The sequence below is a fragment of the Miniopterus natalensis genome, chromosome 10 (genome assembly GCF_054644295.1).
Source record: "Miniopterus natalensis isolate mMinNat1 chromosome 10, mMinNat1.hap1, whole genome shotgun sequence".
Taxonomy (NCBI): Eukaryota; Metazoa; Chordata; class Mammalia; order Chiroptera; family Miniopteridae; genus Miniopterus; species Miniopterus natalensis.
The window spans coordinates 60,799,146-60,817,609 of NC_142090.1; the positions used below are offsets into that span (position 1 = coordinate 60,799,146).

General features: G+C 35.9%; 1 protein-coding gene across 8 annotated transcripts in view; it reads left to right on the top strand.

Annotated features, from left to right (window-relative positions):
* PPP1R9A (protein phosphatase 1 regulatory subunit 9A) overlaps positions 1-18,464 on the top strand; it is a 232,468-nt gene that overhangs the window by 12,378 nt on the left and 201,626 nt on the right. The window lies entirely within an intron of this gene.

Sequence of the window (18,464 nt, forward strand, 5' to 3'; positions counted from 1 at the left end):
TGTATTGATGGGTTCTTTTACTCAGCACTTGTTTCAGATAAAATAGATGTACAAAGGTGTTACATAAAGGAAGGAAAAGACAAATTCACATTTTTTATTATAAATCAGCTGGTAAGTATTTCCTTTTAAGAACCCATTCCTCAGGGGGAGAGGCAAAACTTTATTGTAGGGTATTTGAATACCATCTTGCACACTGATACATAAAATGTATTTATTTTTAGAAGCTTATTCCATAGGTAGAATAATAAAAGGCAGTAATTTGTGTGTCAGTTGTTATATTACATACTGTGCCCAAAGAACCGATTTCCTCTTAGAAATTTTAAGGTTGAGCACTGAACATTAAAACAAACAAACACACAAGCAAAAAATAAAAGCTGATCTAGAAAGGAAAATCCATGGTAAAATAGGGAAAGCAGAATGCAGGAATCATAATAATGTAGATCAGTTCTTCATTGACTTTTGGTATTTGTGCATAACTAAATTTACATCAAAAGGAAATTAACCCTATCTACATTTTTTTGTTCAGCATCTCTAATAATTAAGATTATTTAGATAGATTCCTAAAAATAAAATTATTGGATAAAATATTTTTAAGCCCTTGATACAGACTGCCTGAATTACTACTCAAAGGTTGTATTGGTTTATAATTAACACGCCATTGGAATGGTTTTCTCACAGACCCTGCACCAGCACTTGGTATTTTTCATATGCTTTGCAGTTTTCAGCTTGGTAGATGAAAGTATATCTTTCACAATTTCTATGTATTATGTTGATTTATTGGTGAGTTTGAATGCTTTCATGTGTTTACAGGCCTCTTTTTGGATATGAATTCTGAGTGTTTATTGCCTTTTTTTTGGTCAGTGATTGTTAGTAAGGAGTTTATCAAAATGTTATTCATGTTGGTAGAAAGTTAAAAGAACTCATGTATCCAATAATAGGGAAGTGGTTAAATTCATTATGATATATACATATAGTATAATAGGATAAAACTGTTTTAAATCATGTTTTCTAGATTTTTTAAAAATGAGAAATACTTTATAATATAGTTAGGGTACAAAGACTGGTTAAATACTTAATTACATTTTTATCATGATTTCCTTTTTAAAGTATATGTATTTATGTCTAGAACAAAGATTGAAAGCACATATATCAAAATGTTAACTCTGGTTATTTCTGGATGGAGAGAATAAAGGTGAAGTTTAAAAAAATTATTTTTATTTTCCTAGGTTTACTAAATTTTCTACAATGAGCATGTTACTACCTTATATAAATAAAGTCATAAGGGTCACAATTGGAATAATCAGCCATAACAACTTAGAATGCTAACAAAAATGAATTTTTAATACTTTCCAAGATTCTAATAATTTTTGCTATAATTTTTTTTGGTGGTCAGTATGTTATAGAAAAACATTTTGTTTGTGAAGTATAAATTTATGGAATACTGAAGAAGGGTTGGGTGAACTTTTGACAGTTGAATTCATTAAGTACATACTTTTTAATCCTTGGTAAAACTGATCCCACATTTATGGCTAAGCTTGTAAGTATTATGGGGGAAAGACTTTCCAATGTATTTTAAATTATGATGTAACATTTGCATGTCTGTTAGATATTTTCCTTGAATTGCTGTTGTGTTACTTAAAATATGCCTTTAGAAACTGGGTATGTATTGTAGATTTGAAGTGAAAATATATTTTAAAAGATAATCATACTAAAATTAATACATATTTGTTTAAAGAAAGCCTAACAAGATCCCAGGTGAGATTATGTCTTCCTTTTTGATCTGTTAAATTATTGAGGCCTCACCAGGCATTCTCAGATAGTAGAGAAATCAAGTTTAATATATTGCCTATATGTTATCCTATGAAAACACTTGCACTCAGTTGAAAACAGGATTTTGAGTTCTAGACCTCCAGTGTCCTTTTGAATATGTTTCCTGTTCCAAAACACCAGGCAGTATGTAGTTTCCTGTTGTTCTTCATAACAAGCCATTTTACTGAAGAGAGAGTCATTTGATGTATGATTAGATTATATGGTAGTATATAATATTTTTAGTTAGAGTCAAAGGGTCAGTTCCTCTCATACATTGGGTAGTTTTCTGCCTTTGAAAAGCTTTTGTAGATAATGCTGGAGTTTATAAAGGAGAAAAATATTTTTGTTGGGTGGCAGAGTTTTCCAAAATTAGAAATTTAAAGTGTTGCTTCTGGACTAATTGGATCAACTGATAACTCAAATCTTAATAGTTTTAAGTAGTTTGGCATTTTATAAGCTCTTGTGAAGTCCTAATTAAATTGCCTCATTATTTAACCTGGTGCTACATTATCATTTTTCATTTGGTATACTTAAACCTTACTATAAAATGGCTAATAAATTCTATATTTTATTGAATACTGAGTTTATAGTAGTAATACTTAGGTTATTGTACATAATTGTAAGGATTATTCAAAGAAAAAAGGCAACATTATTATGCACCCAGCCAAATTTGAGGTGAGACTTGTGTTTTTCCATTGGAGACCATGATGCTTGTGGAATTGTTATGTTGCTGGTTTCTTTTCTGATAACTGGGTTCTGACTTGTATGTTTAAGGAACTAGAGAGTTCTCAGGAGATTGCCCCATTTGCAGATGTAGCAGTCAGAAATTTTAGTTTAAAGTTACTTGATTTAGGCCTTAATGAAATTCTTACCCTTAATTTGGAAAGGACCCATTGACTAAGTAGAGTTGATCTGTTTCACTGGAGAATGGTGAAAATAAACTAAATATTGATATGAAATACTTTTGAAGGTATCTTTTTTCCATGTCTTATATTTCATGTTTAGCTAATATATTAGTCAGGGTTCTTCAGAGAAACAACTAATAGAACCACATACATACACACATTTATATGTATGTATGTATGTATATGGAGAGAGAGAGATTTAAGGAACTGGCTCACATGATTATGGAGGCTGGGAAATCCAAGATCTGTAGAGTGTGCTGTTAGGCTAGAGATCCAGAGAAGAGCTGAGGTTGCAATTCAAGTCCAAAAGGTGTCAAGCTGGAGACCCAGGGAAGGCCCAGGCTAGCCACTCAGGGCTCAAGTCTGAAGGCTGTCTATTGGAGAATTCCTTCTTGCTCAGGGGCAGTCAGTCATTTGTGCCATTTGTGCCTTCGGCTGATTGGATGCAGCCCATTCACATTATGGAGGGCAGTCTGCTTCACTCAAAGTTAACCAATTTAAATGTTAATGTTATTCAAACATAACCTCATAGAAGCATCCAGAATAATGCTTGGCCAAGTGTGTGGGCACCGTGGCCCAGTGAAGTTGACACAAAATTAACCATCACATCTGGGATTCTTACTTGGTTGTACCCTCTGAAGCTCTTTCAGGGAATAAAAGCCTAAATTTTCCTCACATATCTTAGTGCAGGAGTTGTTAGAAAGCCTGCTGGAGGGTTTCTCCCTCTTGGGGCAGTATGTAGTAGTAGTAGTAGCAGTAGGTAGATGGTTTGGAATCAGACCTGGATTCAGATCCTGCTGACATACGATCTTCTTAAGAAAGTATGTTGAAACTTTACAGGCAGGGACTTTGTCAGTTTTGTGGTGTGTCTCTAGGCATGTCACATTACCTGGCACATAGTAGGCTTACAATCAGTGTTAGTAACCTTTGATGTCCATCCCTCATGCTTCTTCAACTTTCCCATTCCCTTCCCCCATAGGAAGACCCAAAGTGGGATGCTGGTGATAATATTTTTACATGTATAATGACTGTATAATTTATTTATAGGTAAAATCCTTCAAGTTAGCAGCTATAAATGAAAACGGAGTGATCCCATTACAGATTGTCATCTTTTCCGGCCCCTGCTCTAGCTTGCTGAAGCTGTTGTGCTCTCTTTCATTTCAGAAATCTCAATCTGTTGCCCTGTAGTGACAATTTATAAGTAACCAGAAGCAGTCATTAAAGTATGGTTGCATGAGATATGGCTATGAGGGTACAAGGGGGAGAGAATTCATTTTGCTTTAACTTTATTTCTGCTTTGAGTGATTGCCCAAGCTTGTAATTAGTTGCAAGAGAATATAAAAATTGAGGCTCCAGATGAAAGATGTAAAGCTCCTTATTTGAAATTACAGTAATTTGCTGTAACTTTGGTAACTTGAATTTATGAGTCTATCGGTATTCTTACATGAAAATTTAAAGAAGGCAGTTGAATTATTTCTTACCATTTAGTCTTTTCTCACCTTTTATTTCCTGACCTGTTTATTAAACTGTGTTTTTGTGTTTGTTGTTGTTCTTGTCAGTTATTAGAAAGGAATTACCCTTTTGGATCATTTCTGCCTCCATTTTTCTCAGTGACTTGAAAGTTAGTAATAAACTTCATGAGAACAAATACTCCAAGGTCTTGAAATCATATTTTTTGTCTGTATCTTTCCTCTGTGAACTATATTATCTGAAGATGTCTGACAGTTGTTATTAAACTGAAATATGAAATGGATTTGTTTGTTTGTGTAAATTTGTTTACGTACATAATGCATATCATTTTCCCCTGGCAGAAATAGCTTTTAATGGCACTTTCAGGAAGAGAATTGCTAACCTGTTTTGTGCGTTTTTCTTTTTAAATAAAAACACAATAACTTTTTGTGAGTTTATGTACATTTCTGGAGTCACAAAAAAAGTGTTTCGTAAAAAAAAAAATCACTTCTTAGTGCTAGTGATGTTGGGGAGAACATAGGACAATATGAAAGTTCATCATGTTACCTGAATAAATTGAGTCAGTACCTCAAATGTGATGTTACTACTGCTGATGATATCTTTTGTTTTGAGATTAATATGATTATAACACTTTATAATTACTATGTGGGCAGTAATCAAGGCTGATAAATCACATTATTTGGGTGTTTATAAATAACTGGTTTGCTGCAGCTACTTAGAGAGGCATTGTCTTCTGAATTGATAGCAGTCAACAAATATTACCGAATATACTTATTATCTGTTGAGCTTTGGGCTCTGCTGTGTGGATATTAATATAAATAAGACAAACTCTTGCTCCTCAAGAAATTTATAGTCTTTTGAATGAGAGAAGTAGAGAAGAAAACATTTATAGGATAGTGTGATAAAGTGCTGTGATATAGGTATATATAAAAGATGACCATATATAATTTATAGTTCAAACTGTGACCCTTTCCACAAGAAAAAAGGGGTGAATAATAATTATACATATTTGAGAAGAGTGTGTGTATAATTGTTCATTTATTTATTTTTTAAATAACAGCATAGACCGTTGCTTAGTCATCTTGTCTAGGGTGGCCATATAGCTTATTGTCAAACTGGGACACTTTTGGAGAATGAGAGCAAAGTTGTTAATACTTATGTTGGGACAACAGGCATAACATAGGACTGACTGGGGGCAGCCAGTGCACATAGTCACCTACATATAACAGGGTACAGAGGTGCTCCTGAGCAGGGTGTCTACCTTCAGTAGGGGAGGGGAATCAGCAGGGAGGGCTTCTTCAGAGGAAGTGATACTTGAATTGTTAAAGATGAGTAAGAATTAATTAGGTAGAGATGTGAGACATGCTAAGTTGAAGGAAAAGCATGTTTGAGGTAACTACAAATAAATCAGAACAGCTGGAGGAACAGGCAGGGTGTGTGTGTGTGTGTGTGTGTGTGAGTGTGTTACAGTAGTAACAACAAACCTCAGGGATGTGCGGCCTAAGGCAGCATCAGAACTTGTGACTACAGAGCTGGGTGCTATTGTGTGTAGTGTGAGAATGTAGGCAGGTAGTTTTTCAAGGAGGAACTTGTATACTATGGGGTTGGAAATTAGGTGGAAACTCTGCGAAGTCATTGAAGAACTTCAGGGGCCAGATCACCCCATCATTTTGCTGTAGTGCCTCCCTCCTGTATGTAGGTGGTTGTGGAATGTTGGAGGAAATCCATCGGTTCTCTTTCATTTTCTCTGTTCTTTCAGTAAACATTTGTCTTAGAAGCTTTCGACCAGCTTCTATTTAACCAGCTTGCTGGGTTAACTGATGTTTTCCTTTAGTGGGATAAAACGTACTGACTGGTACCCATCTGAGTGATTCAGGCTTGCAGACTGTTCTTCTGCCCTCACCGCTCACCTGCCAAGTTGAGTTGCAGGCTAACTAGGGGTTGGTTAGTACTTCATTTAAACCTATTTTGCTCATGTTTCTTATCCTTCTAAGTGTGTATTTAATTGAATATTATGTAAATTGGTGAAATATGATTGTACGAAGAAATATTCTATAAATATGTAAATTGAATTTTTATTAAGATCTGATAAAGAGGTCACTTAAAAATCTTGCTGTTGAATTAAATGAGGATGATATGGATGAATAAGACTGTTTGAACAAATATCCAAGAAGATTATTTTGCAAGTGTCTTTAAGTTTTTGCTCTACTTTAAGAAGGCCAAACTGGATCATGGCCAGTGCAATAAAGATAATCCTTGTCGTTTATCTGTAGACTAAAACTCAGACAAAAGGCCCTGACCTGGTAATTGGTGAATAAATGCATCTTTAGGAGTCTTAGGTTAATATAAATATATATCAGTTTTTATAAATCCCCACTTCAACAGCCTCTTTCAGTTAGCTGACAAATTCTTTGTCTAAATTGCATTTGCTAAGAGCATGTTTCCTTATAAAGAGTATCTGCTCTGCTCTACACTAGGTACTATGCTAATGGCCTAAGTTATATAGTAGAACATACCCTCTCTCAAGGAGCCTACATTCCAGTGGGAGGGATGGACACCTGGGTCAACAGTTATAATGTAGTGAGAGAAGCACTGTGGTAGAGGTGTGCACAGGGCACTGTGAGTTGCAGAGAAAGGGCACCTGAGTTCTGGAAGCAGGTTAGGGTAAGCTTCTGGGAGGAAATAAAGCTCTAGCTGAGTTTTTAAGGTTTAGTAAGTGCAGAGAAAGGGGCAGGTATGCAAGGTAGTGTGAATGCACAGAAGAGAGAAAAACCTGCAATCTTTTGCATAACTTAAAGTAGTTTAATATTGTTGAGATGTACTGACAGATCAGGAAGGTTCTTTTGTGCTAGATGTAGGAGTTTGCAGGCTTTTCTGAAAACTTTTCAGTCATTGGGAGGGATTTTGAGCAATGAAAGTCATGGTGGATTTGCGTATTAGGAAGACAGCTCTGATGGAGAGTGGAAGATGGATTGAAAGGACAGGTGTGGAGATGGGAGTGGGGTGGGGATGGAGGAGTCCAGGTGAACAGGGCTGAGACTGATGAATGTAAGAATGGGGATGAAGACAGGCAAAGGTAGACTGGGGCAAGATGGATTAGGCAGAGGATGATGAGAGGTGCTGACTTTTATAAAATTAGCATCTGAGTACAAAAACCATATGCAGCTATTTCTCACTCATCTATGTAATTCTCCTTCCCTGCAAAGGACCTTTCCTGCTGGTGATTTATAACAGGTATATACCTTGGCACATGAGAGATGGTGAAGGAATTAGCCAGACACAAAGAGGGAGTTCATTGTCTTTGATCCAATATTTGCAAAATAGGATGGGTGAACTATTGGGGCCCTTGGAGCGAAGGCTGTGGTTATGAGAGTTGGATCCAGGTATCTATGCCATTGGGTACTGTGAGGAGAGAAAAGACTGGACTGAGGGGGTAAGACCTGATGAGAGTATTTGGAGTCAGTGCAGGCCTGCATTTTGGAGGAATAGACTTTGAGAAATACTTCTTTGGAGAAAGCTCAAGGAGATTAGAAAGATTTAAAGAAGTACAAAGGTTTAATGAATGACCTTGCTGGTGCGTTAGTAGAAGTAAAGAGCTTTTAACCTGGTGGTATTTATGGGTTGAGACTGGGGGAAGAGCACTTATAACCAGGGAAGGTAAAAGAAGTACAAAGATTTAAAGATACTGACTGATACGTATTTATTCCTGATAAATTAAGTTAGTACATTTAAAATATGTAATAGCAATTCAGGGCTTTGTACGAGGTTGGTGGCAGATTTGAAATCAGGGTTCGGGGCCATAAAGAACCAATGCTGTGCTTAGCTGTCAGAGCCTTACAGCTTAAGCCTAGATGGCTAATGGATCTATCCAGAATAGTCAGTTGTGCAGATTGATGGTACCTTCTGTAGAATTACTTTGCATGGTTAGCTAAAAGTTTGGTTTTTTTCCGTTGAAGATTTTTTCAGCTGTATTTTGCCCTCTGATATGATGGATCTGTGATAATCCTAAACAAAGGCTGCAGAGTAACATACATGAATATTATTCTAAATCAGCAGTAGACCAAAATAGTATGCCTTTCAATCTTAATTGACATTGCAAAAATAAGTTCTTATCAGTAGGATGCTGTGTTTGTTTTCTTTTCTGAAGGAACTGGGAGCTTCAAATGGTATTCCGGTAATTCCTAATTTATGACCCAATTGATTTCAAGCAATAGCCGTTTGACAGGCCATTGTAAATTAAAATCTTTTTGCTATTGGCTAAATGTCATACAGTGAGATTTCATTCCTGGAAATAGATGTCACCTTATAAAAATACTAAAATTAGTCATGAAAATGAATAAAAAGAACATACAGTGCAAGTTTATGCAGATATTAGGTATACTAACCAACACAATAATAATGTTAATGTTCCTTTTAGGGGATTTTTCTGCATGAATTAGACTGACTGTGGGTTCTTAAAATACCACTTCTGTGTGTAAGAATGTGTGCCTCTGAAAGTATTTGGATGGGAGTGGCTGTTTCCATGGCTATTTCTTCTTCAGTGAATTTTTGCTGCTGAATCTATGCTGATCTGGCTTTTGGCACCTACTTCACTTGAGGTAGGTGTTAGGCTGGGCATTAGCCAGTTTTAAAGACAAGTTTAGTTTTATTTGCTCTTTATAAGATAAGCTGGCAAGTGCTTGTGCCTGAGCCTTTCCATCTCAGGGGTGGCTAGAAACAGATCTACTTAGTATTGGCCCTCTTTAGAAAGAACAGATTATGATGATTATTATTTTTAAACAAATCCATATTTTCTAGCAGAAAGATGCTTTGGATTTTGTGCTGTTATATTTTACTTTATGCTTTTGTAAATTGTGTCAAAAAGATTGAATTGGTACCAACTCCCTACTTGAGTTCTCTAAAACGAAAGTGCTGGATTAGATGGTCTTCATATCTAGAAGTCTCTTGTAGATATAAAATTCAGAGCCTTTGTTATATAATTCTTAATTTGCTACATGAATAGTCAGACCCCGTGCTTTTGTGAATGTTGTTCTGAAGTGTGAATTTAATTTAGCATTTGTTAACTTTATTGGAACTAAAGCAGAGTTTCAGAGAGCTAATTCTGGAAGTTAAATTTGGGCCTGTGTTAAAATGGAGAGAATATGTATTCACAGCATTTGACCTTGGAATTCTAGGTAGGAGTGGTTGAGAGGAAAAGCGGATGGTGGAGCTCATTGTGACAGTTCATGAATTAAATTATCCACCTACTCTACCGATAATTATTATGATACATCTTTTTTTTTTATGCTGCTCTTCATTTTCTGAGATGGAGATGGGGATTCTAGTCTACCTAGGCCTATGCTCTGTTTGTCAGGAAGTGTGATAGGGTTTGGATTCAGCTACACTCTACTGTCTGATTTCCTGCATGACTGGTATCGCATAACTGTGAAACAGATGGTCTGGAGTGTAGCACATGTCTGTAGTACAGCACAGTGTGATGAAATATGCACCTATATGATTAAAAGTCAGGAAAGAATTGACTTTGACTACAAAACACACACACACACACGTAGATTGCTTTTGGCTGTGTATGTAGACACATCTCTATGCACATGTATGTATATAGCACATACAGTGTCATTTCAGTGCTTTAATTATTTAGAACAGTTACATTATCAAACTACAAAGCTAGAAGAAATTCTCTGGGAACATAGTTTTCTGTAATTCCACTGGAAATGTGCACATTTACAAGGCAGTTAACAGAGACAAATTTATTACGGTTCATTGTTTAACTACAGGCAGCTCCCTCTCTGAAAAGTCAGAAATATCAGTTGAAGTTAAAATATTCTGAACTATCTGAATAAATTCTACTGAAGCATGTAAAGTATCAAAATGCTTCTTAAGTCATTACTGAATTGAGATAGGCAGAGAGATCATAATAGAATTGAAGTGGGAGTCGTTCTCCCTTGTCTCAGCTGTGTTAGAGACAGTTCCAGTGTGGTTAATGCTGTGTGCTTACATTTGAAAATCAGTGTGGTCAGGGCCTCCAACATGTAGAACTCCATGAGTTGAAGAGTGGCATCATAGGGCAAAGCAGCGAGGCATAGTGAGATTAGGGTGCTCACAGCCCCCAGGCAAAGTCACCTGAGTAAGTTTTAGTTTAATCACTGCCTCTATTCTGGAACGATGTAGGATTTCTTCATAATAGAAGGAATTTTCGTAACCCCTTGAACACTTCACAGTAATAGAATAACAAGAAACAGCCTTGATTTCAGAGATAAGGAAAGAGCCTGCGTAGGTTCTTGAGTATAGTGTATGCTGTGCATTAGCAGTGGATCAACAATCAGGCGAGTGTTTGAGTGCCCAGCTGCTGAGATCTCCAGGAAACTCATTTATACTCCATCTCACAAACTTTTTTTATTATTTTTTCAATGTAAAAGTTTTTATTGTGATACTTTGTGTTCTCGTTTTGGTTGTATTTTCTTTAAAAATTTTTTTTAATTGACTTTATTGGGGTGCCATTGGTTAATAAAATTATACAGGTTTCAGGTATATGTTTTTACAATACATCATGTGTACATTGTATTGTGTGTTCACCACCCCAAGTCAAGTCTCCTTCCATCACCATTTATCCCCTCTTACCTTCTACCTTCCCCCACCCCCATTCCCTCTGGCAGTCACCATACTGTAGTCTGTGTCCATGAATCTTTCTTTGCTTAATTCCTAAAACAAAGTTCTCTTTTAAAGATCCTTTTGTTACTCTGCTTTAACCAGGTAATCTACATGACAGTGAGCTCCTTAAGGGAAAGGGAGCTCTACAACTTCATAATCTTTATGTTCCCACTGCCTATGGCACCAATTAGGTGCTCATTAATTAATTGTGAATGAATGCAGCTTTACAGCCATCTACCTATAATTTAGTTATATGAGCCCAAGTCCTGATTTCCAGAGCTCTTAGGCATTAATTAGAGTAATGAAGCCTATGAATTACAGGTCTATGGCAATAAGTGGTTTGGTTTCATACAGAACTCTATAAATCTCATATAAACTGTTTTAAGAGAAAAACTGGAGAAATAAAGCAACATTTTTTATCTACCTGAAGAACCAGGCCATTATATAGGTGGCCCTGATGATGGGCATTGGCCTTTCCTATAAATTGACATAGTATTTTGGATAGGTTGCCAACCACCTCCTTTTTTAGTTTAATTTGGAATAACTTTGACAGTTTGTTTTCTTTTATAGGTTTGGGATATTGCATATTCTTATTTGTTGAGAGTTTGCTTTGGGCATGGTAATATTTTTTAAGACATCTCTCCATATGCTCACAGAGGGATTTGTTCTTCCCTTGCCATTATCCCAGCAAATATATGACATTGCTTATGGGAGGAAGACAGATATTTGAGATGTTATTTATTTAAATGACGTGCTGAACTCCTTTTGCCAGTGGAGGGAGGTGCTTTATGAATTTCAAGCATCTTCTTACTATACCTTTGTAGAAGTCTGGGGGGGTACAGAAGTGATGTTTCAGTTTCTTATTTGTTTGGATTTTGTTTTTTATTTAAAATACTGTGAAATATATTCTGAGCTTTTTAATATCATTATAATTATTTTATGTGTAAATTTTATTTTTTTTCTCATTTTGTTTCTATTTTCAATGTTTTTCTTTTATATGGTTTAACTTTTTGCCCTCCAAGAAAGTAATTCGAGTCCTTTGTCTTTGTCTTTGTCTTTTGTAGCTTGTTATACACAAACATCATATGGTTGGAGTGGATATGATCAAATGATTTTTTTTTTTTTTTAGTTAAAAAGTCTAAATTGATTTTCCATTTCAGCAACAGAAATTTAAATATTTTTTTTCAGTCATAATTTGGTTATAATTTCCATATGGACCAGACTCCCTAGTTAAGTTGATATGTATAATTTTGTTACAAAATACCATTCAAAGGCTGCCACTTTCACCCATAAATCTCTTCTTAGAATTTCCTTCTTTGCCATCTACTGAATAATCAAATTTATTGTTTTCACTTCTATGGTTTTCCCTCTATACTCTTTTTCATTAGTTCCCTTTCTACTAATATTTCCTGTTGTTTTCCATTTCATTTTATTTTGCTTACATAAACATATTTGTTTCTCACTGGAAAAACTTCAGTTTTAAAGGTTTTTTGTTTTGTTTGTAATTTTGCACATGGCATTTCACAAAGGATTTCAGTGATTTACAGCAGGAAAACACAATAAAAACAAAAATAAATAGAGAATCAGGGATAAAGCAGAGGAGCCCAAACGTGGAGACTATAAATCAGCAGAATTGGTCTTTCTGTTTGTGCTTTGCGTGTGATCTTAAACACCCTGTAACTCAGAGTGAAAGGAGGTACACTCAGTTGCTTGCTTCTAACGCTAAGGACAGGCAGCATTTTTTACTTCAGGAGCCACAAAACTTGTGTTCCTAAAGAAAATGTTTTTACATGGGACATTATCATGTTGATGATAATAATAAAAATAGCTAACATTTACCCTGCGAGGCACTACTTAAAGATTTTGTGTTAATTCAGTTAGCCCTTAGGATAGCTAGTCGCTTCACAGCAGTGGAAACATAGAGCCCTTGAACCCTGAGCCCACAGTTTATGGGTGGAGCCCACATGTGGCCGAGGTGCTCTGGCCCCAGAGCCTGTTGTAAGACTCAGTCTTTAGAGTAGGCCCTTCATGATAAGCTATATTCTTTCTATGTTTATACCCCATTTGGAAAATAATTTTCCTATAAATGTTTTTAACTGAGTTTAGAACTGAGTACCATTGCATAGCATGGGCAAAGTAAATTTTAAAATCTCAATTTGAGACAAAACTGAACATTTTTAGTTTTCTTGGTTAATGTCATTTTATTAACTAGTCTTTGAAAAATTTCTGTGAAATAGTTTGTATTTAATAAATGGGGAACCAGAAGCAGAGTGTAAAATCCACAAGATCAGGGTGATTAAGAGATGGCCCAGGAGTAATTTGAAAGTAGTGTGCTGTTGGGGCAACGTTTTGGCCTTTTCCTGGATGTACTTTTTACGCCCAGAGTATGGCATTGGACCATCGATCAGTTAATGAGTTTTTCCTGTATTAGACTCCCTGACAGCTCAGTAAGTATAATTGAGTCATAACAGCACACCTTTCACAATTCAGACATCAAACACTTGCTTTGAACATATTGTCCTTTGTTTAATCTCCTCTAATGTGACCTTTCAAAATCCTTAACATGTGGTATAAATTTGAGAGCTCAACCTTAACTGCTAAGACCTATCCGGAGTTTTAGCATCCAAATACTACCCCTGGTGTTTATAAATTACTATTTTTTTTGTCAAAAAGATCTGGCCTTTGAATTCAGAACAGATTTATTGCAGAGTTAAGAAAATACTTCAAAGCGAGTACAGTTGGCAGTTCACAGTACCAGCTAGTCTATTATCTAAACCTTTGTCTCTCTCTCTTTTTTTTCTTCCCCTTTACCTTGTTTTGTAGATTATCCTTTTCAAATATAAGTTTCTGGAGTATTGAATATAATGTTTTGATTAGCAACAATTCTAACAGAATATTATGTAATGAAGTATGAGAAGAATGGATGCAGAGGTTGAGCTTTAAGACATACAGACTATATGCTTATAAATAATGTACCTTGTTTTTCATACATTATCTATGGAGAGGTAATTTTCACTGCCTGGATTTGGTCACCTTCAGTTTGTTCTTTTCTCTCTGCCAAGGTAAGAAAGGATGGCAGGGCTGTTCTACTACCTAAACATGATTCCTTTCCATAGCCCTTCTTAGAGCACCAATGAGCAGGGGCTTTGCACTGTCTAGAGTCAAATGACAAGATGTGGTAGCATATCCCAAAGATGTATTTTACCTATTTTACCAAATATTAGTTTAGGGAGTACTGTGGGGAAAAAAAATGATTTTGTGGTTAAATATGTTTGGGGAAACTTTTTACCGCAGCCCTTTTTAGAGAGTCAGAAGGCAATTAGCCTACTCAAGGCTCCAAGGAGACCACACTGTTACATTTTTTAAAAAAACTCTCTTCCTCTCTTATTCTTTTTCATTTAGCATTTTATGATACCCTGTAGCATTCCATGATAATATTTAGCATTCCTTCACCGGTGGAACACACTTTGGGAAAAATTGTTGTACGGTTTTTAAAACTGAAATTTTTCCTTTAAACTGCATTTCAAAAGTTCAGTTGCTTTTAATGCCTTCCCCCTTTTGCCCTCAGTGATTATGTGAGAAATCTGAAATTTCTTAATAATGAATGTTGAGTTATGATAAAGTGGTTTCAATTAGTGAAAGTACTTCTATAATAAAAGTAGTTTCAACTTTCAGTAACTTGTTGATTAAGTAGTACATTTTTTGCTATTTCACTTTAGAAACCAGAGATTCTGTATTTTAAATTTTCTTTTAATCTCCTGAATCAGCCTGGATTATAGCATGCTATATTTTCTGTCTCTTGATAACCATATTGCAAGAAAATTTAAAAAAATATGTTTTCTTACTGTTTAGTTGGTAAGAGTGAAGTAAATATTTTAGGCTGTGTTTACATTTGGAAAAGGAGATTTGAGCAGTATTCTCCCCCCTAGAGATAGCCCATTTGAATAATTAAGCCTAAATTAGTTTTCCTCCATCACTAGGTTGAAGTGGTGCTGTGCGGATACCAGAGAAGGCGTTGGACTTGGAGTGAGGATGCTTTTAGGCTTCCCTGGTTGTATTCTTTTATCGGTTATCATTAGCTATGAGTGATCCTTTTACAAAGGGCCTCAGTTTCCTCTTCTGCAAAGTAGGAGTCCTCTTACATGACCTTTTTAGGATCTCCTCTGACTCCTCTAATCAGTTTTCCTTAGTTCTATATCTTAACAAAAATTTTAGTTCTTTTTCTTTTTTTGCCTGGAAAAGCTTTTAACATGAAATTAGGCTTAAGCCAGTAGTATTCCCTGTTCTTTGATGATGCTGGAGGCCCAGGAGAAAGAGCGTCTCTGTTTCTATCCTGCTGGTTCCTGTCTCATTTCATGCTGTTCCTGTTTTCTTCATTCTGTCGGTTTGAATAGAGCTCTCTTATTTGGGGAGGACCCACATATGTTGAATTAAAAAGGAAACCTGAGCAAACATCATATGAAAAAATCTTTTGAAAGTGCTGTACCCTGAAATAAAGTTGTTTAGATCAAGATATTAATAAAACTTTCTATTAAGTAAGAGTGAAGGAAAAAAATATATACAGGGTGGGACAAGAGTAGGTTGACAGTTGTTTATATGGAAAATAATACAGTAATTAATAAATAATAATACAACAATAGATTCTGTGTTTCACATAGAATTACTGAGGGGAGCTATAACCAAATGGTAAAACATTAATTCTGTAATATATTCAGTTTAATGAGTGACCAGCCCATAGGCATTAATTGCATCTTTGACCTTGAAAATGCCGTTTCTCCAGTTCTGACTCCTTAGTTTAGATATGTACTTAGAATTATCTGAATAAATTTACACATAAAAGTAAAAATAAGACCATGTTGTTGTTGTTTTTTTGTCTTCATTAGTCATTCTTTTTTCAATTAATAGTATGATGTTTAAGCTGTTATAAAGGTCATTCCATGTCTGTATATCATCATTTTTAATAGCTCCTTCATATAGATGTTATAATTTATTATTTAGCTTTCTCCTATGGGTGGATATTAGATTATTTTGAAATTGTTTTGCTGCTTCGAGAAATGTGGTAGATAACATTTTGATATATTTTGTGCACATGCGTGTTGTTGTGGGATAGATTCCTAGAAGTGATGCTATTCAGTCTTTTCCTGTCCTCTAAACTGGGTTACATCTCTCTCCTCTAAGCAACCAAAGCTCCCAGTGCATCCCTCTATCCCAGTGAAAGTATGAGGCTGTCCCTTTCACTGGCTGTTCTCAGGGGATACAGATTGTGATTCATTATTATTGTATCCAGCACCGAGCACCTAGTCATTAAAAATAAATTTGAACGGAATTTGAAACTTGAAAATCATTTTCCAACTTTTCCATTTTAAAATCTTGGCCTGTGTCTCACAGACTTCTTTAGCACTCCAGTAATTTTTTTTTAGTGCACTTGGATCATGACAACATAAATCTCCTGATATCCATAGCCATCGACATACAGAGTAGCTCCTCTCTTCTTTGCAACTTAGGTTTCAGAAGCTTGGCATGACCCAGTTACACAGGTGTGGTTTCTTGCAGAAGGAAATGTTTTATAGGTCTCTTGAGATAATTCTCCTAATTAGAAATCAGGATGAGAACTTCTATGTAATCAGCGTTGTGGTGGAGTGAAAAGGGTACAGGTTTTGGAGTCAGGTATTTGAAAGTGTCTGTTCTTGCTAGAGTCATTTACATAGGGCAAGTTTATTGATCTGAGACATGGTTTCCTCATCTGTAAAATGCAGATAATATTGTATATTAAGATGGGTTGTTGGGAGGATTAAAGGAAGTCTTCAATGTGAAATGCCTAGCATGGGACTTAGTTCATGGGAGGCACTTGGAAAATGCTGTTAGTTCCCCCACAGGTACCTTCAGAGTTTTCCAGCCTTAAGGGAAACTGGCCTGACCACGCATCTAGTGTGGTTTTTATACCACTGAGATACTCTGGTAGAGTCGAAGAATGTTATAATTGACAGACATTTCAGACATTTTAGATAATTGCTGTTCATTTTTTTTTGCCATTCAGATAATATCTGCTGTCTCTGAAATTTTTTCTCTTTGGGATGAATATGCTGACTGTGACCAGGAGAAAAGTGCTCCTAACTTACCACCGTTCATGAGTTCATGTTTGTATTGCAAGTTCTTTTCTCTCTGTCCTCTTTAATGTGGTTTATTAAACAAATTTCCCTGATTGGTCCTGTTTCAAAGTGAGTCAAATTACATATGTCAGAAGATCAGAAATAGTCCCAGTCCTCATCTTTCTCGATAAGACCCACTTTAAAACTAATCTGTAAATTTTGTCAGACCAGTTTGCAGACAAACAGCAAATACACTGGCAGAGGTAGAGTTCGTTGGTTCTTTTCCAAGTGAGGTCTCCTTTTTGGGGCACAAAACTGAAATATGCCATATCGTGTATAGCTTTGGGGGCTGAATGAGTTCTGGCTGTATTTTCTTGTATAATCTTAGACAAGTATCATGATGTGGATATATTATTGTTTTTTAAGGAAGAAATGGTGATTTTCTTCTTCCAAACTATGAGGAAACCACATGGATTTTATGAGCAAATGTATTATTATTAGTTTACTAGTGTAGTAATGCTAATGTGTGCATGTAGGTGAATCACTGTGGAGGCCTGGAGGTAGAGAGGATGATGGGTTTGGAAAGAGAAGATCCAGGCTTGGGACTCCGCTCCAAAGCTTACTAGTCATGTAATTGTGTACCTTGAGCTCTTCCCAGTCTCAATTTCTTCTAGGAAAAGGGATAATAATACCTTTTTACAGTGTTGTTTTGGGAATTAAAGAAGTGAATATGTGAAAGCAGTTTCTAAACTTAAAAGTGTTACCTACATACAGTTACTAAGCCAGCACATAACACAGTGCTAGCAGATGGTGGGTAGACAGTAAATACTTGGTCAATAAAGGGACTAGGGGAGAATGAAGCTGGAACAGTTTGCTTCTTAACAAACATTCAGGTTACCCCTTTTTATTTTCTTTCTGTGTGTTCCAAGTGAAGAAAAAAAATATTAATCTTCTAATACATAGATTTTTATTAGAGACAAGATTTTGATAATAATGGGCTGCTTGACATTCAGTTGGACCGTAGAACACTTCAGTCAACAAAAGACTGAGAATACAAATTATTTATATTGTTAAACAGTTTGCATAATAAATATTTATTGAACATATACTGTGTGCTTAGTCTTTAATCAGTTAGGTAAACTTTGATTGGGAGCACACCACGTGTTCAAACCCAGGGGATTGTATAGTGCTGTGCCAGCTCACCCCGCCATGCAGCCTGCTAGATACACCCCTCTCTCTGCTTCCTCCCTCGCTGATGGCAAGTTCCACAAGAGCAGGTTTGTATCTCCTTCACTCCTGTGCCACCAGCACTTGGTATGGCGCCTTGGGTAAACAACTGCTCGATAAATATTTGTTGAATCATGAATAGATGAAGGTCCTGGTTTAACAGTGTTTGCACAAGAAAAGAACTTGAGCCATAACAATCACGATGGCTGACCTTAATCAAACCCACACTGCGAGCCATGCCCCATGCTAAGTGATTTACAGGCGATAGCTCATTTAATTCTCTCATAATACCTTGAGAAGGCTGCTGTTACTA